Raw genomic sequence first — 27,379 nt, 5'->3', positions numbered from 1 at the left:
AGGCTAGACAGTGATTTTTATGGTTCCACTATGAATGTCAGTTGCCCCACACTACACCACATAAAATGGAATCTTGAGTTCTCCTTTACAAAAACTTAATTCAAACATTTCTTCATTCTTCCTCTACTATGCAGGGCCTACAGCTCAATACAACATTTGTTTAAAAACAGCGGTGGCTTATCTTGTCTATCTTGTACTACCCTGGACCAGGAGATCCAATACTTTATTTAAGCTAAGGACTCCCACAATGTTGTACCAACCGATCAGGGTCCCAATTAATATAAACACAATGCTATGATGCATGATCTGGGATCTTGGTTACTGCTAAATAAAAAGCTCAAAAAAATTAAAGGAACACTTTGAAACAGATCTCAATGGGAAAAAATCCTGCTGGATATCTATACTGATATGGACTGAGTAATGTGTTAGGAATGAAAGTATACCACATCGTTTGATGGAAAAGAAAATTATCAACCTACAGCGAGCTGAATTCAAAGACACCCTGAAAATCAAAGTGAAAAAATGATGTGGCAGGCTAGCCCATTTTTCTGAAATTTCATTGCAGCAACTCAAAATCATACTCAGTAGTTTGTATGGCTCCCAAGTGCTTGTATGCATGCCTGACAAGGTCTTGGTGGATCTCCTCCCAGATCTGGACCAGGGCATCACTGAGCTCCTGGACAGTTTGAGGTGCAACTTTGCGGCGTCGGATTGACTGAAACATAATGTCCCAGTGGTGTTCTGTTGGATTTAGGTCAGGTGAGCATGGGGGCCAGTCAATGGTATCAATTCCTTTATCCTCCAGGAACTGCCTGCATACTCTTACCACATGAGGCCGGGCATTGTCGTGCACCAGGAGGAACCCAAGACCCACTGCACCAGCATAGGGTCTGACAATGGGTTCATGGATTTTATCCCGATTCCTAATGGCAGTCAAGGTGCCATTGTCTAGCCTGTAGAGGTCTGTATGTCCCTCCATGGATATGCCTCCCCAGACCATCACTGACCCACCACCAAACTGGTCATGCTGAACAATGTTACAGGCAGCATAATGGCTTCTGCAGACCCTTTCACATCTGTCACATGTGCTCAGGGTGAACCTGCTCTCATCTGTGAAAAGCACAGGGCTCCAGTGGTGGACCTGCCAATTCTGGTATTCTTTAGCAAATGCCAATCGAGCTCCATGGTGCTGGGCAGTGAGCACAGGGCCCACTAGAGGATGTCGGGCCCTCAGGTCACCCTCATGAAGTCTGTTTCTGATTGTCTGGTCAGAGACATTCATACCAGTGGGCTACTGGAGGTCATTTTGTAGGGCTCTGGCAGTGCTCATCCTGTTCCTCCTTGTCCAAAGGAGCAGATACCTGTCCTGCTGATGGGTTAAGGATATTCTATGGCCCTGTCCAGCTCTCCTAGAGTAACTGCCCGTCTCCGGAAATCTTCTCCATGCCCTTGAGACTGTGCTGGGAGACACAGCAAACCTTCTGGCAATGACACGTATTGATATGCCACCCTGGAGAAGTTGGACTACCTGTGCAACCTCTGTAGGGTCCAGGTATCACCTCATGCTACCAGTAGTGACACTGACCGTAGCCAAATGCAAAACTAGTGAAAAAACAGTGAGAAAAGATGAGGAGGGAAAAATGTCAGTGGCCTCCACCTGTTAAACCATTCCTGTCCTATTGTTGCCCCTCTAGTGCACCTGTTGTTAATTTCATTAACACCAAAACAGCTGAAACTAATTAACAATCCCCTTTACTACTTAACTGACCATATCAATATCCCAGAAGTTTCATTGACTTGATGCTATACCCTGATTAAAAAGTGTTCCTTAAACAGTAGTATATAATCACACAACATGATTTTTTATAATAGTAGACAAATTTATTAAAGTAAACGATTAACTCTAGCAAACTGTTGCCACATATGTGATAGCTCTAGGCCAAGGGTACCACCACTTTTTTGGCTTTGAATTGTTAAAATATTGAACTTTTACTAGAAACAACTAAAGGTGATATTTCTTTAACCTCCCTCATATTGCATTTTAAGATTTTAACAAGGGATTAGACAGAGTTTTTTGTGTGTGGGGGATGTGTGTCTTTACATTTTTTTTATGTGCACAAATTGCTTTTTAATTAGTTGTTTTATATAGAAGAGTACTGTGGTTTGATATGGAATAAAAATTGGAAAGCCCAAAATTTCCATACTTTCAATTCACACATATTATGAAGTTAAATATGGAAAATTATTCATGACAAAATTCAATGAATTCCAACATATTATGTACTGTACATTGCAATGCAATACATGCAATATGTATGTAAGTGGCCTTTTTAATTTTGCCATGGTTTTATCGTGTTATAATTAAAAACATACCTACCAAATGATCAATTGCTTTTTGCTATGACATGCAATTTTTGTGCTAGCTTATTTAATGTCCATACATCGCGTATCATAACTAAAAGCAAAGCAAATATAGTACATTTCAGTTAGCAGCTGTTTGTAATGTATTGTATTTCGATTTATGACCATGCATTAATCATGCTAAAACTGAATACAATCAAACGACCGATCAGCATGGAAAAGTGCATCATTTGTATCGCTTTGTATTTGTTTTACCACAATACTATTTTGTTTAACAAATGGAATGGCCATTTTGAATAGCTGTTGCTATGATATGGGTTCTCGGTTGATAAGCCACACCCACAGAAGTCACTTTAAAAGCCGACCCCACAAGTTTGTTGGCATTCAAGACTGGTGTTATTTATCATCAATGGGTTTGACTCTTGCTTCGAGAATTACAGCAAGCATTTTAGATGTGAGGTTTTCAATCTTTTTGGCTTTGGTGTCTGATTTTCTTGATCTTCTGGTTTTGACATTGTTATGTTTAAGGTTTCTGTCCATCTTTTGATCCTTTTTTTGCTAATTTTATTTTTGCAGTAAGGAAGTTTGGTTTTAAAATAGGAATTGATTTTTTTTTGTAAATGTTGACTTAGTTTAGCAGGATTTCTGCCTAAGTGACTACCTGGACCTCCCTTACATCCTAGTGAATCAGTACCAAATTCATTGTCTAACACATGCTACACATGCTATTTATCTATTGTATAAAAATTAATTATAATGAATGATGCACAGAATCACATTACCAAAAGATTAAGATTCCACACTATCCTTGTAGTATATATGATATGGTTTTATTGACTTAATTAAAAAAATTATACTCCACTCATGAAATCCATGATTTTGGAAGACAGATATAAAAATCAAGGTTTTTTGATTATATTATTCTTTAACAAATTTCACTCTGTATAAAAATTATTACTTTTACTTTACCATTTATATCCTCAGGAAGCAAATTCTTTGCAAAATGTTACAGCATGTTTCTGTTGTAAGTTATAGAACACTGTGGAGTAAACAGTGTCTAGAGTCATAGCTCTTAAGCCTTTAAGACAGGATTTGTTTTTATTTAATAACTAGGTCAGTCTCTTGTTGCTCTAAGGAAGTCACTTAACCAGCATGTGCTCCAATTGTAAAAAAAAATACTTGTAAACATTTATAATAAGTCCATGTTCTGTAAGTCATTTTAGGTAAAGAAGACTGCCAAATATACAATTAAAATAAAGGAGTAATCACTATTTTCTCCTTCAGCTATCAAATAAATGAACCATTTAATGTAATTTTAAGAACTGAGGAGCTGTGCTGATCAACTTATAACAGTGCATTTTCATTTAAAAACTGGGAAATAAGTGAAATCACAAATCTACACAGTGTGAGAGGAAAACCTGATGTCCTGGTGAATTTGGAAGAATGTGCAGTCACGACTCCAACTTCAAGTGTTGAAGGATTTAATCTTACTTAACAATATACCATCATGTTGCCAAAGTAAACGTTAACTGCATTCGTTTCCAACAAACTTGGTGCAACCATTGCACCAACATATTTACTTTCACTAATAGGATAGTCTGGACAGTGTTCCAATAAGAAAGGAGGTGGAGGTGAGATTCAGTCTAGAGAAGGGGGAGACAAAAATGATATGAGCAGCATTCTAATTTTATTATGTTGAACCTAAAACATTATAAAATTTATAACGAAATAAAACTATATTCAGCATTTAATTGACTTGCATATTTTGTACATCTACTATATAATAAAACACTATGGTCTGTGTGAAGTTCTGAGCAATCTGATTAGTCAGTTTAGCTTTGGTGATGTGATTAAAAAAGGAAGCGTGAGTATGAGACACACAAGGAAGAGTGAAGGCACATGAGACACACTAAGAGCGTCACCTTCAAAGACAGCAAGTTTAAAAGAGAACAGGAGACTAGAAAGGCACCCCAAAATAATGAGAGTCTGAGCAGCAGGGTTTACGGGAACATGTTTGAGTGAGTAGTAATGATAATACATTTTATTTGTATGGTGCCTTTCCCATGCTCAAGGTGAGTGCCAATAAAGAGAGGTTCATGCATACATCAATACAGATGAAAGGCTCTATTGGCACACATAGGACAAGAAATAGCAAATGTTTTAATCATTACTTTGACAAGTACTGCAGTTAGCTGAATATAAAAAGAAAAGGTTTCTACTCTCACTGTCAGATTTTACACATTAAAGAAAGTCACAAATTTTAATTCAAAGAATTTAACACATGTTTAATTTTTAAATTTTGCACTATGCATATCATATATTAGTGACATAATACTGGGATAGAAGAGTATTCATTGACTTTGGCAGGTAAGTGGAAGGGATGTCATTAACGTCAGCTTGGGCTCTCATTAATATATTACTGACTATCTGACTCTTTCCCTGAATTTGTTCACTGTACGGTTATTTGAGAGCTCTTTAAATTGACTGAGAAAGATTTGGGAAGTGGTTTGTCTGATAAGGAATTTATGTTTTAGCTTTGGAAACTCTAACTTCTGCTTCTTTAAAAAATTTATTTTAATTGAAGATAAGCTTCTAAATGTCTATGCAGCGATTCTCAAAGTTCTAACAATTGAAGAAAGTTTAATAACAGCTTCTGTGGTTTATTTGAAGATTGTCTCTGTTTACTGTAATTCAGGAATGCACATGATAAAGAGCCAATATCTGACTATCTGAATTTCAAGACCCTCTTTTTATTTGAAACTGTGGAACTTTTACCCTTTCCTTCCTTTTGCACGTCTTTTTAATAAGGTCTTTCTCCATCTCCTATGTATAATTTAAAATATTTTACGTGTCTAGAGTTATAGCATGGCCACTTTATAATGCTTCAGCTAACAATTTAAAGTTAGGGTTTATGCATTCTTTTTATTGTAGGCTTTTGTTTCTGAAATAATAAATGCATTTTTAAATTTAGTGCTTGAAAAATATACTGCTTAAAAAAAGAAAATTGTTGTTTGAAGTAAAGAAACTATGTCAATGATGGGGTTTCATTTATAAACAATTTAATTATTTTTCTGTATTTATAAAATACATTGGTTTGGTGTTTGCTATTTAGTGCCTCCAAATATAATAAAAATTGCTCACTAAGAAGCCTTTGATTTGGTGCTGCAGTAGAATATGTCAGTGTTAAGAAATGTGTGTTTTGACAAAAGGATATCCCTTGCGGAAGAGTAAATAATGTGATAAGATTCTGTTACTGTAAGTACAATATGTCAAACAGCAAAATGAAAAAAATAAACCCTAAGCGTAACCCTAATGTATATTATTAGATTTAAGGTTTTCTCTGTATATGTAACAAATTTTGTGATCGTTAACTTCTGTTAATCCCTTTAAGTATATATTTCTTATAGAAAACATGATGTCATTTCTTCTGTTATCCACTGTATGTACTGTAAATGCAAACTATGGTGCACATGTTAAAAATAAAACACAGATACTGAATTTATGTAACTTAGTCTGTACTTTTATGAGCTGGTGGGTCATTCAGGGGGTACCCTGAGAGGCATTTTAAAAAACTGTCTGCATGGCTTCCAGGCACATGGCTTTTTATTGAAAACAGCATACCTCACCAAGTAAAATGAAATACCTTGAAATATTTTTCTAATATTTAAGAAAATGCATCCATATGATAAAAGGAAACCTTATTTTTTCCATATTGCATTTAATTAACATTGCATGAACCACACATGATATTTTTCTAAAAATTTACAGAGACACACTGCTAAAAATGCAAAGAAAAAAAGTAAATAAAAATAATTAAGAATTATAAATTGTTTATCCTTATTTCTGTTTTATTCTGCACTCTATAGAATTATTGTACGTTTATTAAGGGAAAAATGTGCCTCACACTTGCAATGCAGAGGGAAAAATGAAAACCAGTCAGATTAGCTGGAAAATGTTGTAAGATCTTTAACAACTTACAGTAAAATGTCCTAATAAAAACATGCATAACGTGAATAATTGTATTTTAACCAAACTCTACTGGAAAAATTTGAACCAAAAGACTCCAAAGTCCAGGCAGAGTTAGTGGTTAACTCTTTTCCGTCCATTCCTTTTCTAACCAGCTTAGTTTATGGTTCTTGATAGCCATTTTTAAACCTATTTTCCTTGCAATATATATAAAACATGAATATTATTAGGAAATACATAGTTGAATGAACAGACATTTTCTAAACATACTGTATAAGTTAAAATAATTGAATTCTTAACTCATTGATTAGGAAAATATTATTTTACTAGTAAATACATGTCAAAAATTATAGACAAAACAAAGTAAAATACAATTTGAATTTCTTATGTGTTTAAGTTATGAAGCTGTTCTGGTAATAGCTAGTTATGTCTACGCTTCTTCAAATGTCTAACTGGCACTCTGTAACTGACAGTATGAAGTTCTTTCACTCTTCCTTATGTTAATAATGATGCTCTTGCACTTTGTCTAGTGTTTCATTTGTTCTGGTGCATTGCTCTCATTATCTGGACATTGGACCTCTGTGTTGATAGTCCAAGACCCCCAGTCTACATTCATTATGAATTCTCCACATTTAACTATAAAAAAAGGTTACAAAATTGCTTCTGTGCAAATGAAAGAAGGAATAACATGTTTTATTTTCTACTTTTATTAATCCGTAGGTGCAATGAGGTATTCTTTTATTGTCAGTATTACTGGTATGAAACTTTTCTGTTAATATCTTTACCCAAATGCTTGCGTTTTTTTGCTTTCAGCAACACCATCCATTTGAAATTTAAATACTCATCAGTAAAGGTAACGTATGGACAGATGTAACAAGTCAAATTATGTATAGTTGTTTTAATTGTTAAAGAAGTTGCAATATCTAAATACTGTATATAAAAGTCAATGTACTGTATATGTTGTAAGTATGTATGTATGTTCCAGCATCACTTCCGAATGGCTGGAGCAATTTTCATGAATCTTGGTACACATTTATCATTGGTTGACTAAAAATACTGTAGGGTGAAATCCACCCTAACCCACCCCCTTCTGGGTACGATGGGGGGTGATCTTGCGGTCTTGTATGCATGTTATCATCCAGTTGACACTCAGAACGACCACCAGTGGGCGAACTGGAGATGACAGTTAGCATTCTTTATGTTTGAGCACCACCGCGCTCCTGTTGCTTTTGAAATTAAATAGAGTTGGCCGGTTCTGAGCATCAACGGGATGATAACATACATACAAGACTGCAAGACAAGCACATTAGTGAGTCTTCATTGTTTGTTAATTTATTTTTAAAGTTTGTTTTTTTTTTTAATTATATTTTTCTTAAGCTATTAAAAAAAAACACTTTATTTTCCTCCAGGACAACACTGGGTATTTCAGCTAGTCATACATATTAAGTGGTAAGTTCAAATAATTAGTTCCTTGAAGGACTTTGAGAATCTAGTTCATTCATGTACTTTTTTAAGTTCTACTGTATTGCTTTATGCTCATGTTGTTAACACTAATATCTTACTATTCATACATACTACTTGACAGTTAATTTAAACATGGCACCAAGAATCATAAGTAGTTACCCTTGTGTAACTCCATTGTGTGATTTACTTTGATGATTTTTAAATAAGCTTAGAGCTGGTTTTAAAACCCTCCTTCTCACATATAAAGTTTCAAGTGTTTTATATTCCCTTTACCTTAAAGAACTTATTCATATACAAACTACTGAGAGCACATGGTTCATGTAAAATGAATGAAGCAGACAGAGCCTTTGGCTATAACTATCTACTTACCCATAATAGTGGAGCTCCATCAGTTTCAGTTTTTAAATCAAAGCTGAAGGCTTGTTATATTGTCAGAGCACAAACTTATTAAAGCTACTGTTGGGACATAGTGCTTTCTCACATTATATTTTAACTTATTGTACGAATTGCTTTAAGTAGTCAATACCAAGTCTTTTGAATTTTGTTTTTGTTCTTGTATGTCTTTACTAGCCTTTTGTCTGCTATAGAATAGATAGATAAATGAGTAGATGTGCCATCAGAAATAATTGGCCCGTTCTCAGATAATTTTACTTTTAATTGAAATATTCATTTAATTCCCATCTAGTACAAAATGCAGCTGCTGAAGGGAACCCAGAATCCACCTTAATTAAATGATAAGTGTGTGTGTTTCTGTGAATCTGTGTGTCCATCCAGTTGGTTTGTCTCTGTAATTCCGACAGATGGCATATTGCAAACATTTGTAGTAATAAAATGCATTGCATCTGTCATTCCAACTGATGGCACATCACAAAAATTAACACTGCTTTCACAAATCCCATACTAAATGGCATTTAACAGAGATATTCATTGAATTTGTAATTCCAACGGATGGTGCATCGCAAATATTTGTACCAAAATGTTTGTGATGCACCATCTGTTTGAATAAAAAATGTAATGCATTTCATTACTACATGCATTGCAAAATACATTCAAATAGATGGTACACTGCTAATGTTAACATTGAGTTCTATGTTGATTACTTAGATTTTAACCCATCATGGACAGAAAGCACAGCTAATTTAAACATAGCATATAGTTATTTCTTTATATAGATTACAAGATGCTTCTCTGTTTTTTTTTTTTTACTCTGCTTTAATGTTGCATATACTCTATAAAAAATGTAACCATACTTGATATATAGTAAAGATACTCTTATTAAGAATAAATTAAAACCAATTAAAAGTATTCTCCTATTTCTGTGAAATAATACATTGGAAGCATTTTAGTATTATTCATTTAGAAAAGTTAGGAAGTCCAATATTTTCTAAAAGCAGAAGCTGAAAAAAAAATTCTAGGCACAATTCTTTCACACAAACTTTTAAAAAGTGGTATTTAAAAGCAGAAACATTTTTATGTCACTTAAGACCTTCTTTAGTTTTATGTGCAATAAGAATAGGAACAAACCAGACGATGAGAAACTAGCTAACAAACTAACACTTGCTGTGGATAAAAGGAGTCTGCTGTTTTACAGGCCAAGTCATTTGCAATACTTTACACCACACTTGGTGCCATATAGCAAATAATGGATTGATAATTTGCTCCTAAAAGCAACACTTACTGTACATGTATTTCCCTTTAATGGAAAGTACTTGACACCTTTTTGAATGGCTGCTCTCCCTGTTCCTTTAAAATTCCACTGTCTCCTTCCTTAACTGTGGTTTCCTCAAGGTCTGGTTGCTATTAAAATATTTAAACAGTTGTTCTTGTGGGGCTTCAATATAATTCAGTTTAATTTGCTAGCAGTTGCCTTATGTCTCCTGGGTCAAGGTTATGATGAGCTCCAAAAAAAGAGACATTAAGGAAATTGTTTTGGGAGAACAGCAGCAATGGGCAGCCTTGTTTGCAGTGTTTTAAACATAGTCCTAAATAGTTATATTTCATACCATCTAGTACCATTCCCTTACGCTTGTAAGTAATATTTAGAAGCAGCAACTTTTTTCCTGTGAAATGCTAGCACATTAGATACCGCAATGGACTTGTGGTCTCTCCAAAGGTGGTCCCTGCCAATGCCCACTGCTGCTGGGATAGGCTTCAGCCCCCTGTCTACATGAATTGGACAAGGTGAGTTTGAAAAAGTGTGTATGTATAGTCGTGTTTTATGTGATACAGTTAAAACATAGTTGTGTAAACAATTTTAATGTTGGAATTGCTTTCTTCTGTACTGTCGTTCATCCATTCTCTAACATTAATATTCAGGGTCTCGGACAGTTATAATTTGGTTTCTTATTTAGTTAGGATATTTAAATAACCAAATATGTTAATATTTCATGTGCTTTAAAGTCACTCTAAAGAACCTTAACATTAACAAAAAAGGCAAAGGTAAATATTAATAGTTACAGTTTGTGAATCTGACAAAATTAATACAATACTTTCCAATGCAATGCATTAGTAATATAAAAGTAACATAACTTTAATCATGGAAAATGTCACCATTCGTAATTAATGAAAGATGAATGGTTCACTTAAAAAGTTACTAAAAACTGTGGAAAAATCTCTTCAAAGCTCAAAATTAGTAGTTTGTTCTTTAGGTTTAATAAAACCTAATGAATAGTGGAAATGTGGCAACACTTAGAGAATAAAGTTGATAAAATCATTAAGATTGTACTGAGCTTAAAATTGAAGGTAAACATCTCCGTTTAGCTTAATGTTTCCTCTAAAACACATTAAGTATAATCATGACTACAAATACAAATTCCAGTGTTGATTTATTTCTAAGTATTGTTGGCTTTGAGACTCAGTTCTTATTTCGCTTTAACTTGAACCAAGACTTTGGCAGGAACTGTGGCCTACTGGCTTAGGCATTGGACTGTAAACCACAATCCCTATCTTTGACTACATAATAGTGTGCAACTCAATGAACCCTCCTGCACTCTTATTGGAAAAACACACAGCAGAGGCAGTGCTTTCACTTTCATGGGATGATTTTGCTGCAAGAAAACACACTTTCTCATAACATTAAATGAAAGAAATACATGATCAGCTGCAGAAACATGCAAGTCTCTTCTCTCAAGTAAAAGTCTTTAAGGGGCTTTTCCTCTAATACAGTAAGTTAAGGGTCTTTGAGACAGTCTGCTTGCCCCATTGCAGGAAAGCTCTTCTGATGAAAATGCCTTTGAATTTTATTATGATCTGACCAAACGAGAGAAAAGCCAACTCGACCCAGAAGCTCTTGTTTATACATTTTTATGTTGTTTGAAAAAACTCTACTATGCTTTTCATAACCTTTGAGTAAAATCTGGCTTGAAAAGAAAAAGAGCCCATAATGTAACAACAACACATTTTGTTATCACAGAAAGCCACTGTATAAAACAGAGCTGTATTTTTGGTAACTGAGATGAAAAATAAAACAATATGCCATGTCATGACTGTTGGTATAGAGAGGAAACCATTAATATTGTAGTGTGCATTAGAAAGAGCGGGACAACACAAGGGCTTTAAGCTAAGTTTAAGGTGCTGCTCAAGATACTTTTTGGCATTTTTTGTTTATTTTTATTTTCCTTTCTATCCTGCAGCACCTGACACAAGTCGTCACACTTGCACTTTCAGGCCTACTGGAGTCACAATCAAACAACAAAATGTTCCATGCTCTTTTTTATTTCCATATTCTGCAATTCCTGTAGCTCCTGGTGTCAGGGCAAAAGGAGACCCCAAGAAAATAACAAAATGTACTGCCCCCACATCCTGCTTTAACTCTTCTCTTGCGGTCATTGGCCTTCTGTTTGCTGAATGATGTCAGACACAGTCTATCACACAGCTACGAAATCTGTGCTTAACATTGCCCCTGTGTGCCAACTATGGATATCTGTATTTTGACACCATCAATCAATGCTGGCAACAGGGACAATTATCTGCAATGGGGCCGGAAGGGAAAAAGAGAGCTTTCTGAATATACTTACACCTTTTTGGCAGTTGCTATGAAACATTACATTATAATGACATATATTTTTTATATACCGGTATACTGACAGCAATCATAAAAAAATAAAATGACAAAATAAAGATTGCAATACTGTGCAAATCTTACGTAGTTTTACCCAGTTGCAGCCAGGTCTATTTCTGGGGGACCAACATTTTTGTGACTTTGCAAGGAAAATGAACCCAAAGCTGCTAAATAATTATTAAAGAACTCACTGTCAACAGCTACTGTACATAAAAATTGAAAAGCGGGAAACTTATAAGTGAGATAATGGAGAAGAGGACATTGGTTTAAATGAGCTTGCATCATATTTGACCAGTGTCAGCTTGTACTGATAGAGAGCTAGCAGTAGAGATTTTATTTATAGGAAAAACAGGAGGCGAAATTTAAAAGAGGGAAATGATCTCATGGGTGACCCTTTAATGCTAATGTTGGTCACAACCTCTAACAACACGGGAGCTGCCCTAACAACATAAAAACAAAATAGTGGCAATCAAAAAAATCAAGGTAGCAGCGAAAACGGTACAATATAATTCAAAACAACAAAAGTTAATTTTAAATCAAAAATCTTCTTTTTTATTTCAAAACATTCCAATATGCATCAATAAATAATTTTTTAAGAAATTAGATTCAACAATAACCTCATTTATTTGGAATTCAAAACATCCACGTATCCAAAGGGTGACCCTACAAAGACCTAAGGCAGAAGGTGACATGGCTCTACCTGACCTTCAATTTTATTGCTGGGCAGCAAACAAACAAACTATAAAAACCTGGACATGGGCACAAATAGAGGTTTGGTTCACAATAGAAATAAAATCCTGTAGTACTTCTTTATATTCCTTGCTTTGTACCCCAATATGTACAAGTCATCGCCAATATACTAACAACTCAATTGTGCTTCATTCACTCAGAATATGGAACCAATGTAGGAAGTATTTTAAGATAGAGAAGCTTTTATCTGTGGCACCTCTGCACGAGAACCACCTTTTTCCACCCCCTAAAACGTACACAGTTTTTAACGTCTGGAAAACATTTGGGATTAAATCACTTAGACATCTGTACATAGACAACATCTTTGCATCCTATGAACAATTACACTTCAAATTTAACTTTCCAGCAACATGTTTCTTTCATTACCTTCAACTTAGAAACTTTGTTAAACAGAACCTGCCCAATTTTCCTCACCTCCCACCTACCTCTATGCCAGAAAAAATATTGATCAGTCTTGAGGACTCAGACAGCATCTCCATAATATATAAAAACATTTTACAGTCCATCCCCTTCAAATATCCAAGAGTACAGTGGGAAAAGGATCACTTGAGTTCAACATCCGCAAATTATAATATATATTATATATTATAATATATATTAAAATTATATATCGAGCACATATGTTTTGTTGAAAATTGTCCAAAATGTTTCCAGGGCAAGATTCAACCTGCGAACGCTGCAATCAAGTTCCAGCCTCACTGGGTCACATGTTTTGGGCCTGCACCAAATTAGCATCATTCTGGACCAAAATGACTTGGTGTCACAATTCCTCCTAATCCACTAACAGCTGTGTTTGGTGTACTTCCAGATGGGCTTAAAGTGGAGAAGGACAAATGAACTGTATTTGCCTTTACTTCACTATTAGCACTTAAACTTATATTGCTCAACTGGAAGAATCCTAACTCTCCTATTTTATGTCAGTAGGTAACTGATGTTATATATTATCTGAAATTGGAAAAAATCTAACTCTCATTTAGAGGATCTGTACAAAACGTTTTCAAAACCTGGCTGGATCTAATTAATAACATTTTAGAATAAGTATTTTAATTGAGGAAACAAATTCTCTCCCCTCTTTATTTTCTCTATTTATTTTTATTAACTTATTAATTTATCTATTTATTTTTACCAGTTTAAAGTTTTACTCTGCTAGCCTAGCTCTCTTTCTCATAAGTGGGGGTGGATTTGTTTTGAACCTAGTTTTGTAAAACTTATTTGTATTGAATGTTATTTGATTTTAATAAAATCCAGCCAAAAAATCAAAAAGCTCATGGAAGATTCAGAACCTAGGGCTCAAGAAACCCCTAAAACAAGGGCACAATCTAAAATGTATGCAGAAAAATGCATAATGAACCTGTCTTGATCAATTCGTAACAGTCTAAACTATGAAGATGGTCCTGAAAATCTGAAACAACCTGCCTAGTTGTGTCGGTGACTACTTTGCAATCTTGTAACTACTGACTGCTCCTGATACTGCAACCAATAGAGCAAAAATAGAGAAATGCATCTGCCCTTAGTAATGAAATTCTAATGTGTTTTCTAGATGTTTTCAATTATGTTTCTCCTTAATTTTACTCTGAAAAATACCAGAACTTTGCCTGCTTGAAATAACACCATACTTGCTCAATTTTTTATCCTTAATTTTTAACATGTGACCACAGTAAGAGGCTCAGAGGTTTCCTTTGAAAATGCACTTTGTGTATATGGAAGAAATCCAAATTTGTTTTGAAAATCATACTAAAGTATACAATATATTTATAAAAAACATTCCATCAGATAAACCATTGCCAATTTTTTTGTGGTCTTTCTTCTTTATTGACCCAACAAGGCTTGTAAAAATGTTACACTCTGAGTTCTAAACTTTTTTTCATTCTTTATGAAGGGCTTGCATGAAATCAAATGAAGTGAATGTACAAACACATAAATGTGTGAGAATCTGTTTAATGCCATGCATAAAGTGTTTCAGTTACTGAACGGTTTCAACCACAAAAGTCAAAGATTTAAAAACGAAATTGTTTGAATCCTGGCCGAGTCACCAACTGTGTATAGTTTGCATTATTTTCACGTATCTTGATGGGGTTTTTCTCCATGTACTGTAATTTTCATCATAAATACTCACATGGTATATTGATTGGGTACTCTTAATGAGCCTGGCTTAAGTGAGTCTGGGCATGTGTGAGTGTACACAGTGGTCAACTGGCATTCCATCAAGTTTTGATGGACTCACATTGGATCATTGTGTTCAGTAAATACATGGATGGCTATAGGGAATTAATATTATTAGTAAAAAAAAAGTATAAAACTTTGAGTTACTAAATTCTCCTGAAAGCAGTTATAGTGGCCTACATTTTAGTGAAAGTGATTTGCAAGAAAAAAGGTATTTAGCCTTGAAAATGTGAACATATTTATTTATAACTTTTATTGGAATTTCATCGAACATGTAGACAATCCTCTTTAATAAAATCCCTGTGTGTGTCCAGGTGTCCGTGTGTGTGTGTCTTCTGGTGATGTGTGCGTGCGCGGGGCACGGTGCGATGCCCAATATTACTGTCAGAGAAAGTTACAAGCGTTTTATGGAAATACAAACCAGTATTACTGCGAGAGGAAATTAAAGGTACACAATACAGTGACTCATATTACAGCCACATACAAGCCAGTATTACTGTCGGAGGAGATTAAAGGCATATTACCGACGCGCATGCCTGTATTACCGTTAGAGAAAATTAAAGGTATATTACGGACGTACAAGACAGTATTACTGTCACAGAAAATTAAAGACACACAATACACGGCGGCAGCCCACGAAGAACGGTCAGCTCAGCACGTAAATATCAACAAAAGAAAGGCTGAAAGAAAGAAAAATATGACCAACAAAAAGAGTGAGGTCAAAGTCCCTTGCCATTTAAAATAGACTGTTCCTACTAATGTTTATGCACTGCTGTTCTAGCGCCCGTTATTGTAACCGGCTAAATGACTAGTATATAATAATTTCCTGTAAAATGAAAATAAATGCCCCAGCTTAGAAACTAATCACAGGATTTGGAATTAGCTATAAGTGACAAATTTATTACCAGTTCATAAAAAACTGAAGATGCAATTCATCTTCTGTTGCATCAAAAATCCTCCATGTCCGGTTACTATTTGAGGAGTGGATGTAGAGGTGGTCTCCTCCTACAAGTACTTGGGAGTTCACATTAATGACAGGTTGGACTGGTCTCAGGACACAGAGGAACTGAACTATATAAGAAAGGGCAGAGCAGACTCTTTTCTATTAGGAGACTGCACTCCTTTAATGTGGGAAGTGACATCCCTCACATCTTCTATAACTCTGTGATGACCAGGACAATTTTCTATGCTGTGGTTTGCTGAGCTGGTAACATCACTTCAAGAGAGGCCCACCGAATGAACAAGCTAATTAAAAGGGCAAGCTCAGTTATAGGACACACTCTGGATCCCCTGTAGTGAAGGAGAGAATTAATAAAGCTGAGTGCTATTATGAACAGTGCTGCACATTCTCTCTCTGACACACTAACATTGAGGACTTTCCGCCAACGAATCATTCAACAGAAGTGTGTCAAGAAATGCTACTGGGACAGCCAAGTGAGAACTTTTCTTCCTTTTTTAATTTTCTTCCTTTATAATAATTCTAGTCTGTGTTCAGATCATAGTGTGGGTGTGTGTGTTTGTGTGTGTACACAAATATTTATCTAGGAAAATTGTCTCTTCATATTTTTGATCACTAAATTATACATATTTTAATAATGTATTAGAAGTGGTGTCAACAGATTATCATTCATTTGCTTATCCATTAATTGAAAAAGAAATTACTTTCTCGAAAATTATTATTATTACTATTATTATTTTTCAAAGCTTATAGAAAGTTACCTCAAATTCACAAAGCTAGTTATGAAGTGAGATCAGTTTATTTATAAAGCACAAGACGCAAATCTAAAATTAACATATTCATTTGTTTATTTCTGTAATTACAGCAGTGTAGGATAAAAATTTCAAAAAAGCAGTTTAGATTTACATAGCAGCTGTGGGTAGAACACCCCAGATAACCAATATCACATTTTTCACATATGTGCAGTGTTCTCCAAGGCCGTATTATAAATTAATCCATAATTTGCACACGCAGTGGGGTAACTTCAGCAACAGCTTCACAACCTCTTCCATCATAAATTTTGGTGTCTTTAAAAAATGCAGCTATAAAAAATGTGTCCTACAAAATGAGTAGTTTTTGAACACTCTGTAAAGAAGAAATGTGATTTGTATATGTTCAAGTGAGTCACAGTTCCAAAACAGCATCTGTAGGCAGTTAGCATTTTTAAAAGTAAAAATATGGTCTAAAATGGAGGAATGTAATTTATAAAAATGACACAAAGTCTGTTGCCTTTGAAAAAACAAACATTTTCTCATCTCATTTTCATGATAAGAATCATTGTGGCAAAAGAATGAGTTGTTCAGACCAGACTTTTCTATAGCCAGCAACAGAGCTCATTCTGGGGAATTCCAAGGTGCTGTCTTGTCATCTCAGAAATTTAATCTCTTCAGCATGTTGTGGGTCTGCCCTGTGGTGTCCTCCATGTGGGAAATACCTGAGACACCTCATCTGGGAAGCAATCAGCAGATGCCTAAAACACCTTGACCGGCTTGTCATAACCTAGAGGTGCAGAACTCTACTCCGTGGAGTTCCTGGATCTCCTTACACTATTACAATAAATCATTCAAGAAAATTAATTTTGAATGGTCTTTATTTTATCTGTGTGGATTAGACAGTTCAACTGGCCCTTAAAATACAATTAAATATTGTTTTACTTTTTGTAACAGGAAACAGCATTGCTGAAGTAAGCATCTGTATGGAAATTTGAAATTAACCTAATAAATATGGTTAATTTTAAGAAAGGAAAACAGGACTGACAGGGCAGAGATACCAGTTCTGGAGTCATTTACCAGTGCTCATCATTTTTTATTTTAGCAGTTAATGTTTTAAATTGAACGTACTGGTTTATTCAACCTTTACTTTGTGGTACATGGATTTGTGTGGACAATTCAACATAAAGTATTAACTGTAGTCTTGGTTAGAACACATGCTTCATGTGCTTTCTCCAGATAGTACTGTATGTAACAGCTACTCTTTGGATGGTCTGCATTGAGAACATATAAACTTATGGAATATACTCAGTGAACAAAAGCCACTAATCTTGCCTCTTCAGAGGCCAAATAGATGTTCTGTTTTTTTACCTGGAAGCACTTTGCCTAAAGGTCATTTGTTCTTCGTTATGTGAAGGTGTTCAGTTAGCTGTCATTTATTTGAGGGCTGAACGTTTAACATGAAGCAACAACATCCAAGCTGGACAAAGCAAGCTTTTTAGAAAGTATGTAACATAAGTCTTAGACTTATTCTCACAAATTTGCCCTAATAACAGGATATCTGATTGGCCGGATCTTGTCTGTTTTGAACAGAACTGATGAAATACACAATCAAATGCAACTACTTTTAACTTCTACTTTTACTTTACTACTACTACTACTACTTTAACAACTACTTTCAAATGCAACTATTAGGTTTACCTACTTTATATGCATGAGGCATTTTGCAAAACTCACATATGGTATCACGATTTAGGGTGACAGTTTTGGTTTTGGTTTGGTTATGTCCATTTTCCTTATCATTTATTTTAGGAAATAACACAATTTTTGTTTGATCAGGAACACATTCAACCATTAAAAAATGGTGCAACATTTGATATACCATACAGTATTTGTATTGCATAATGCCTGCATAACTGTTTCCATGCAATTCTCCTGTTTATTTCTGTACTATTAAGATTCTGAGCAGCATGAAAAGAATGAATATTAAAGACCAAGAAATGAGACAAGATCAAAATACTAAGTGTCATCATCAAAAAGGGCAAAATAGAAACTGAGTGCTGAAAATCAACACGTTAAGAATGATCATTGTCAGAAAGGGAGATTTGAAACCATATTAATAAAATTAGAAGTACACAAAGTAAGGACTTCAGTTTTAGGAAATGATCCAAGTCATAGATAGTGAGTGGAGCAACATGTGTGGTATTTAAACTGTCACTTTGATGATGTTGCAACGAATGTAACAGCAATCAATCCATTAGAATGCAGTACCAATAAACAAAACATAATTGGCATTGCGGAATGATATTAACATTAAACTAACAAAGTAAACTTTTATTTTTAAGAAGAACATTAATAAACCCATCTAGGAATATTTTATGGCACGATAAACAATATTGCCACAAACTGATTATAGTAAAAACACTGCAAAATCAATAAAGTAATTTTCCAAGTGGTTCATTCACAACACTTTCCTATTACTGTTGAAGGTAAAACTGAAACTACCGTACCGACTCAGACAGCAGAACTGAACTTGGCTAACAGATCGTCCAGCTATAACTGTACCTGATTACTCTCCAGTGCTCATCCTGGCTGGTGTATTTTACTGCAGTGTATTTATTCTGTTACCTATGTTGTTTACCTTCATCCATTTTAGCCCAATGTAAGTCAACTACGCTAAATTTCGATATTTTTAGTATTGTATTACAATAAATGTATTTTGATCGACTGTGCATGTTACCTTTCCATAAAAAAACCCAATTATTAAAAAGATCCACAGCAAAGGAACATGTTTTCCAATTCCCAATACAAGCAAGTGAACTGTACTACACATGGAAAAAATTATTGAATCTGAACCTCAAAGTTCAAGGTTTTTTACACAAACTATCTTGTCTGTTTTGTTATGATAGCATCCTATGGTAACCCAATTTTCCCTTTTAGACGCTTTATTACATACACCTTAACAGAATGTCTCAAATCCCATCTATAGCTTTGTATGTTCATTCTTTCTTTTATATTCATAACCTCGGGCAACAAGATAGAGTACCAGAACTGGAAGGAAAAAAAAGTTACACATTTATTCATTATATTCCAAAAGAGCAGAGTTCAATGGGTATGACAAAACACCTCTACAGCCTGGTTCATGTTAAGCACCCAATATGCTTACTGGGTGGTTCTCTGTCTTAGTATGCTGATTGGTCTTTCGTCAAATGCTGTCTCATCTCCATCATGTCCTCTGGATTGAGAAAGAGGGAAGCACGGTGTCTGGACATATAGTACAGCAAAGAGAGAGAGAGTTTCTTTGTTAGCCTAAATTCATGCTAGTTCAGCTTCCTTGATGTACGTCCATGACCATTAGGATGTCATAATGCATAATGATTCATTCCAGTCCTATAATGGGATGACTAATTCCCATTCAATGCCATGATTTCCACCTGGAGGGAAAAATGGTTCTCATATTTATAAAAATCCACACCTTCTTCCTCAGGCTCAAAAACTCATCCTTTTCCTTTCACTTCGGGCTTTCTTCCTGGGGAAAAGGTTCATAAGATCTAAAGTTTGACAATAAGATACTGGAGCTCATAGAAAGTAAAGCAATGTTTCTGACATGTCTGTACAAGATTATAGCAAAGCACCGTTGTATATAAAAGATAACAGGAAGATAAAGATTTGAGGCATCAGCCACTGTACCCCATGTATTGTAAAGAAAAAAAAAGTTGTGATACAAAAAATATGAAATGTCTTCCCAGATTCAAGTCCATTAAGCTGCTGAGTAATGATCTTTAAAAAGTTTCCTACCCTGTAAATTAGGAAGTAGACCAAGGAAAAAGGGTTTTGGGAAGCAGATCCTGAATCAAACACTGATCCTTTACTTGAAGGAGGTCATCTGTGCAAACTGGCCTGACCTAAATATTTTAAGTACTGGAATTTTTCTGCTACTTATAGGACAGAAACCATATTACATGAGTTTGTGTTTTTGTAGTATGAGTGCCCTCACTATTTACAAATATTTCACTAAAATGTTCAGTCAGTCAGTCAGTCATTTTCTATCCCACTTAGTCCTGAGCAGTATAACATTTAACAGTCACAGGGTTAATAGATAGTAATCAGTCATAACTTTAAATAGTCATAACCATTAAATAGTAGTCTACATTTTGCATCTTTTTTGTTAGAAATTAATTTTACCTTCTTAAAAACATGGTATGTTTCAAGAACAAATAGCTGAGATGCAGCAGATATCCTAACATGTCCCTCTCACATGTAAGAGAGCAAGATGTGTTCATCCAGCCATTTGCCAACCCGCTGAATCCGAACACAGGGTCGCAGGGGTCTGCTGGAGCCAATCCCAGCCAACACAGGGCGCAAGGCAGGAACCAATCCTGGGCAGGGTGCCATCCCACCACAGGACACACACACACACACCAAGGTCAATTTAGAATTGCCAATCCACCTAACCTGCATGTCTTTGGACTGTGGGAGGAAACGAGCAAGATGTGTTCTTTCATCTAATCAGCCCTTTGAAACATGTTTATTTTTTAGTACAGTGGTGTATTATAGTTTACTCAAGAACAAATAGAAAGTGGCAGTTTGTCTTACTGAAGCTGTTTCCTAAAACAGCAAGCATTTTACGAGTGTGAGATTTTTCCCTGGTTAAGGGGAAGAGCAGCTGGCAGAACTCCATATTTTAAGTGTCTTTGTTTAAAGCCAAAAGTAATATAAAAATAATTGAATGTGAGCCTTGGCCCTTTAAAACTATAACCCTTAATTTATCATGCTCCAAACCTTTCATTTTTTACTCTTTAGATCAGAACATTGTGTCTGAATTTTATTCCGTGATTAAGTGAGAATTAAAATGTTTCCTACAACTGTGCTCACAGACTCACCTCTTCCATACAGTAACAAAAAAGACACAACATCTAGAGTTTGTGCATTAAATTATTTTGACTGCATACTCTTTGTAAATGCAAGTGCATATTTATGATTGCTGCTAACTATTGCTTAAAGAAAATGTAAGCATTTTACTTTTAGTTGGATGAAAAATGTACCATTCCACAGCAGCCCAAAATGTCATACTGTTATTTTTTCCATTCATTGAGTGTAGTTGTTAATCATCATTCGTCTGATGAATGCTGCTGTTTTAGTAAATGTAACATTAAAGTAAGCATATGAATAAAAGACATTGCTTAGACTTGAACTTTATTTTGTGACTCATTTTGTTTCATTCCCAGTTGTGTCATCTTTATTCAACTGATTTGCATTGCACACAGACACACTGATATTGGGAAGGCTTTAAAATGCTGACACACCTGACAGTGAACTTGAGTCACCAGCAAAACAGCCTGTGGTAAACCATCCTCCACCACACGTTACAAGTCAGGTCACAGTGGTAAATGACTCCAAGCAAATATGGCTGTTGGCTAAGTAAGGAATTCTGCATTGTTTACAAGGATTTTTGTGCAATGGGTGGCTTTCTTTTTCTCTTAGGCAAACAAACAGGTAAAGAATAAATGTAAAAGCCAATAGATGAAGGGGCAATATGAACCCTTTATTGAGACCGGGGTGGTAAGTGAAAAGGCAAATTTCCTGAATAATTCTGTTACAGTTACTGTTGATAACAGAACTCCCTGCTTCCTTGGAAAATGTTTGTATTTATCTGGTTTGAAAATTAAATGTTCTGGGGACATTGGTTTCTAATCAGCATAGACTGGTATACATACTTCTTGCTAGCTGACAACAGTACTCTTTTTTTAACCAATGAAAATGTGTTTAAACCTTTGATAAGAAAGGGAAATTGATATGGGGCGGCACGGTGGCGCAGTGGTAGCGCTGCTGCCTTGCAGTTAGGAGACCCAGGTTTGCTTCCCGGGTCCTCCCTGCATGGAGTCTGCATGTTCTGCCCATGTCTGCGTGGGTTTCCTCCGGGCGCTCCGGTTTCCTCCCACAGTCCAAAGACATGCAGGTTAGGTGGATTGGCGATTCTAAATTGGCCCTTGTGTGTGCTTGGTGTGTGTGTGTGTGTGTGTGTCCTGCGGTGGGTTGGCAACCTGCCCGGGATTGGTTCCTGCCTTGTGCCCTGTGTTGGCTGGGATTGGCTCCAGCAGACCCCCGTGACCCTGTGTTCAGATTCAGCGGGTTGGAAAATGGATGGATGGATGGATGGAAATTGATATGTACCATTGTTTAATTGATTGTCATGTTGATCTAAAAAGAGAATGAAGCAGTTATATAATTCTGGGCAGTGGGTGGTGTTCGGACAGTGCGAAGAGAGAGAGCACAAGCAGAAGGGACAGAGCAAGTATGCAGAGCAATGTATGTATATATTGTAATAAGGCACTATATTGCGCCTGACCTGGCACAGACTGACGCAGAGGCACGTGTAAAATAAATAAACTTTCTTTATTTCTCTTCAGCCATGGGGCACGCATTCCCCATGTCCCACAGACCCAACACAGTCCCACAAGCACTTAATGCAGCAAACACAAATAAACAAATCCTTTTTCTGGCACCACCACTCCTCCCAGGCAGCCTCGTCCGCTTCCTCCCGATTCTGGCTCCTGAGTGATGGATGCTGGACCTTTTTATAGCCCACCCGGAAGTGCTCCAGGTGTTTGATCACCTGTGGCTAATTGCATTTCCGGGTGGGGCTGCAGAGATGTCCAGTTCGGTGCCTGGCTCCATGCAGCACCCCCTGGCGGCCACCCCAGATCCCCACAGGGTTGTGGAGAACTCCATCTCCCATGAAACCCTACGGGAAACTGAGGCACCATCGTTAGCCAGGGAGGCTGCCACCAAGTGTCCCGGGGGAGGTAGTGAGATGTCCATGGCTGCTCCCCCGGAACATATGTAGACGGGGCATCCTGGCTGGGCATGGGACCTGGCTGCCCGCCACAATATATATATATATATATATTGTAAAGTTTTTTCAAAAATAAGTCCAAAAAGACACAAAAAAAAGGTTTGGGGACCGTCCCCGTATATTGCCCTAAGACAATATCAAAATGAAGAAATGATCACAAGTCTTTTAAATTCAGAACAAATGACCATTTTACTTTTGAAACATGGTTGTTTAAATACAGAAAGGATTATGGGAAAAGGAAATGGTTGGCATCAAAACAGGAACCGGAAATACCATCATCAGGAGGAGTCGGAAGTGATGTGATATTGCAGAGTCGGAAGTGAGGTTTGTGGAGATGGCCGGAAGTGGGTCAATTATTTTTCCTCTGGTTTTCTGTAAAGAGAAGAGATTTAGGTAAGCACCATGTGACACCCATATCTCGCGATATTTCACTCATCTTTAGGCTCTTTGACTGCCTTCCAATCGCATGTGTGTGACAATATATATTGTAACAGATAGCCCAGCCACAGACAGACACAACTCCAGATGTCGACAACACACGGTTTATTTACAACTACTATTTACAATTTGGTTCCACCAACTCACGCACAGCTACTCAGTCCTTTTCTCTCTTCGGCCGCCTCCACTCCTCTCTCGCAAGCTCCGCCTTCCTCCTCCCAACTCTAGCTCCTGAAATGGAGTGAAGTGGCCCCTTTTATCACGCCTCTGATGTGCTCCAGGTGCTCGGTGATGATCTTCCGGCAGCACTTCCTGGTGTGGCGGAAGTGCTGCCTTTGCACTGGGAAGCACTCCGGGCGTACACAGTTCCTGGAGCAGCAGCACTATATATATTTTAAGTCCCCTACAGTTACGCATTCGAAAGTCCACTTTGTTATAAGTCCAGCAAAGTCAGCGTAGATATCCAATGAACACAATGCTACCCCCAACCCTGAACTTCTATAGAAAATATGTACATGTACAGCTATTTGTTCATAAGAAAATTATTTTAAATATTAATATTTGTATTTTGTTAAAGATTTCTTGTTTATTTTAATAATAAACAATAGAAGGTTAATTTTTATTTTCATTGTTTTCCATCAGCTATCATCACACTTGGTACCAGGTAGCCTATATATGCAGACCTAACTACCTCTTCTCAAATCAAATCAAAAACATATTTGTACTGCACAGTACACCAGAAAGTGCTTTTAAAATTAAAATTAGTATTTTTGTTATACTGTATATTTCTAGTGCAGTTTAACAACAAAGAACTGAAAGTTATTTTTTATTCCAATTGTTTTCCATCAGCTGATCTCAGTGGACTCGCTTATCGCTAGCGAACAAGCCTACAAAGTGAGCAATCGGATGGCATCACACCTACTGCCCATCACTTAATATTGATGCCAGGTAAGTGTGTGTGGTGAAGATCCATGGAAGTTTTTGAAGTGAGAACAAAAAAAAAAAAAGCATCAGAAAAAAAGTCCTTCTGGCACTAACTCCAGTTTGAGTGTAACAAAATAAAAGCCCTAGCTAAGCCCACGGTATTCCTGATGGGATGCTCATATCTGTAGATCATACATTAGATTAGATTAGGACAAGTTGATGAGAAAAGCTATTAACAAGATCCGAATGAAGGTCCCTACTGCGCCTACACTCCACCAAACTATGTTTTTTTTTATTATATGTTATATGGTTCTCTGAGTGAAGAAGAACTTACCCCTAACAAGTTTCTGCATCTCCATGTTCTTGTTGAACACGCTTAATTCTAGTCATCTTGGGCTTGAAATAAAGTGTGTTAACTCAACGTAAACAAAGATACAGCCAGAAGCACAACCACTTCTAGAGGATGTGACTGAGAATATAAACAATAATAGCATGGGTTTTGCGCTTCGCCTAGCACAAGACACGCAAAATAAATTACGCGCTGCAAAATTTGAAGTTATGATACAATTTTTAATTTTTTACTTATTTAAATAATTTTTAATTTATTGGACATGCAGATCTTTGAAAGTTTATAACTTGAAGGTTCATCGGTAGGGGAATTATATATATATATATATATATATATATATATATATATATATATATATATTGTGACACTAGAAGGCGTTGTCGCTCCTCAAACCCTGCAGACAAACGTCCAAGATACCAAGTAAAAGCACTACAAATATTTTTAATTTCTTCTTTTCGATATTGTGCCACAGTAGACACCACAATCACCCCCAATAAATCAATAATCACAATACAATACAATAAATCAGTCCTCCTCTCCCAGCAGCTCCGTCACTCTACCTCCCAACTCCGGCTCAGCTTGCTGGGTCTCGCATAGTCCCTTATATAGTCCTTGGCCCAAAAGTGCTCCTGTCCTTATGTCCATGTGATTCAATAGCACTTCCGGGTCAGATGAAGACTTATATTTTTCTTCAGTCCGGAAGTACTTCTTTTCTTCCGTCCCCGTGACTTGGGAGAACTTCCGGGCTATAGGGAAAATAAAAATCCCTGTGTCTCCCTGCAGCATCACACAGTGGCACCCACCGTCCCCAGAAGGGTTGTGAATCCAAACTCCATCTCCCATGATGCCCTGCGGGAATCCAGGGCACCTCTATTCTGCAGGGAGGACTCCATCTAGCGGCCTGGATGTGTCGGCCAGGATAAGCTGCCGGCTGTTTATCACAATATATATAAATATATTGTCACACACGTGCGACTAGGAAGACATTGTATGGACCAAACAATATTTATATTGCTTATATATAGCTGACAATATATATATATTAACAAGTTAGACTTTTTTGTTGGGTATGTTTCTTTAAAAGGGTAGGCATGAGTGCTTAGTGTTACAATTTGTTTTGTTTTTAAATTTTCTAAGCCTCCATTTATATCTTTTGCAATAATTGCTGCTACCATTTTATATTTCTGGTTCATTTTTACAAATAAAATGTATTTAATTGTGCTAAATTATCATTAATGTTTACAAAACACCATGTTGGTTTTCATGGGTTTTTCCATATTTCCTGGTAACCTTACTGTTACTAGCATGGCCGACCGAATTTGTGATGACATGACTGTAGAAAAGTGAACCCATTTACATTTGTTTGTTATTGTGAGACTTGCCCGGACACCACCAGTCAAAGACCACTTCTTTATCAAAGACATGTTTATTTTTCTTTTGTCACACACAGTCCCGCACAACACACTGTGCTTCCCAGCACCAATCACCTTTTCACTGGGCTTCTCTCTCACTGTCCGTGGGCTTCGTCCTGCTCCCACTCCCAACTCCAGCTCAGTGATTGGAGGGAGGTGGCCCCTTTTATTCTCACCCGGATGAGCTCCAGGTGCTCTACCTGACGACACTTCCTGGTGTGGCGGAAGTGACAGGAGAGCACCCGGAAGCACTCCAGGTGTCCCTGGAAGGATCATCGTCCATGGGTGTGGTGGAAGTAGATGTGTCCCAGGCTCCATGAGGCTCGGTGCTCCCCCTGGCTGTGACCAGAGGCCCCAACGGGCTTGAGCCTCCCTGCTCCCCTTCCGTGGCCCTCTTCCGATCCAGGGCGGTTGCCCCCTCGTGGCCCAGAGGATGAATACACCACCTCCTCTGTCCTTCCAGGCGTCCCAGCCGGGTCTGTCCACCAGCCTCCTGCGACATTATGTATTACCATGTGCTTTTGTGTTTTGTTGTTTTTGAATTATTATTTTTCATGTTATTGTGTAATTTCTATTATGTTTGTCTATAATTCAATAATTGTGTTCTGTAACTTTTCATTTTCTGATATTCCTTTTTCTTTGTGGCTATGGCTGGGTCACAGTGATGTCACCACTCTTGAGCCTCCCTTTGTCTTTTTAAGTCAGCTGAGAAGGCTCCAGAGTTAGGAAATCATTCTGCTTGTTGGATAAGTTTTGAAATTTTTGTTGGATTCCCTAGTTTTTAAATAGTTTCAGCTATTGTTCTTGGATTTTGTTTTCGGGTTGTGTTTTTTAAGATTTGTTCACATAGTAATGGCTTTTAGGTAGCTCCTTTTTTGCTCTTTTATGCTTTTGACTGTATTTTGCTATTTTTTTTTTAAATAAATCCT

At 36.6% G+C, this 27,379-nt stretch overlaps 1 long non-coding RNA gene across 1 annotated transcript in view; it reads left to right on the top strand.

Annotated features, from left to right (window-relative positions):
* The first annotated feature begins 1,067 nt into the window (after positions 1 to 1,067).
* LOC127527290 (uncharacterized) overlaps positions 1,068 to 27,379 on the top strand; it is a 349,656-nt gene continuing 323,344 nt past the window's right edge. Inside the window, exon 1 of the long non-coding RNA XR_007934594.1 lies at positions 1,068 to 1,552. This is a non-coding gene — a long non-coding RNA (uncharacterized LOC127527290). The remainder of the gene's footprint in view (positions 1,553 to 27,379) is intronic.

Source organism: Erpetoichthys calabaricus, chromosome 3 (assembly GCF_900747795.2).
Source record: "Erpetoichthys calabaricus chromosome 3, fErpCal1.3, whole genome shotgun sequence".
Classification (NCBI taxonomy): domain Eukaryota; kingdom Metazoa; phylum Chordata; class Cladistia; order Polypteriformes; family Polypteridae; genus Erpetoichthys; species Erpetoichthys calabaricus.
Note: the sequence above shows the minus strand (reverse complement) of the source record. Positions and strands in the feature narration are given on the sequence as shown.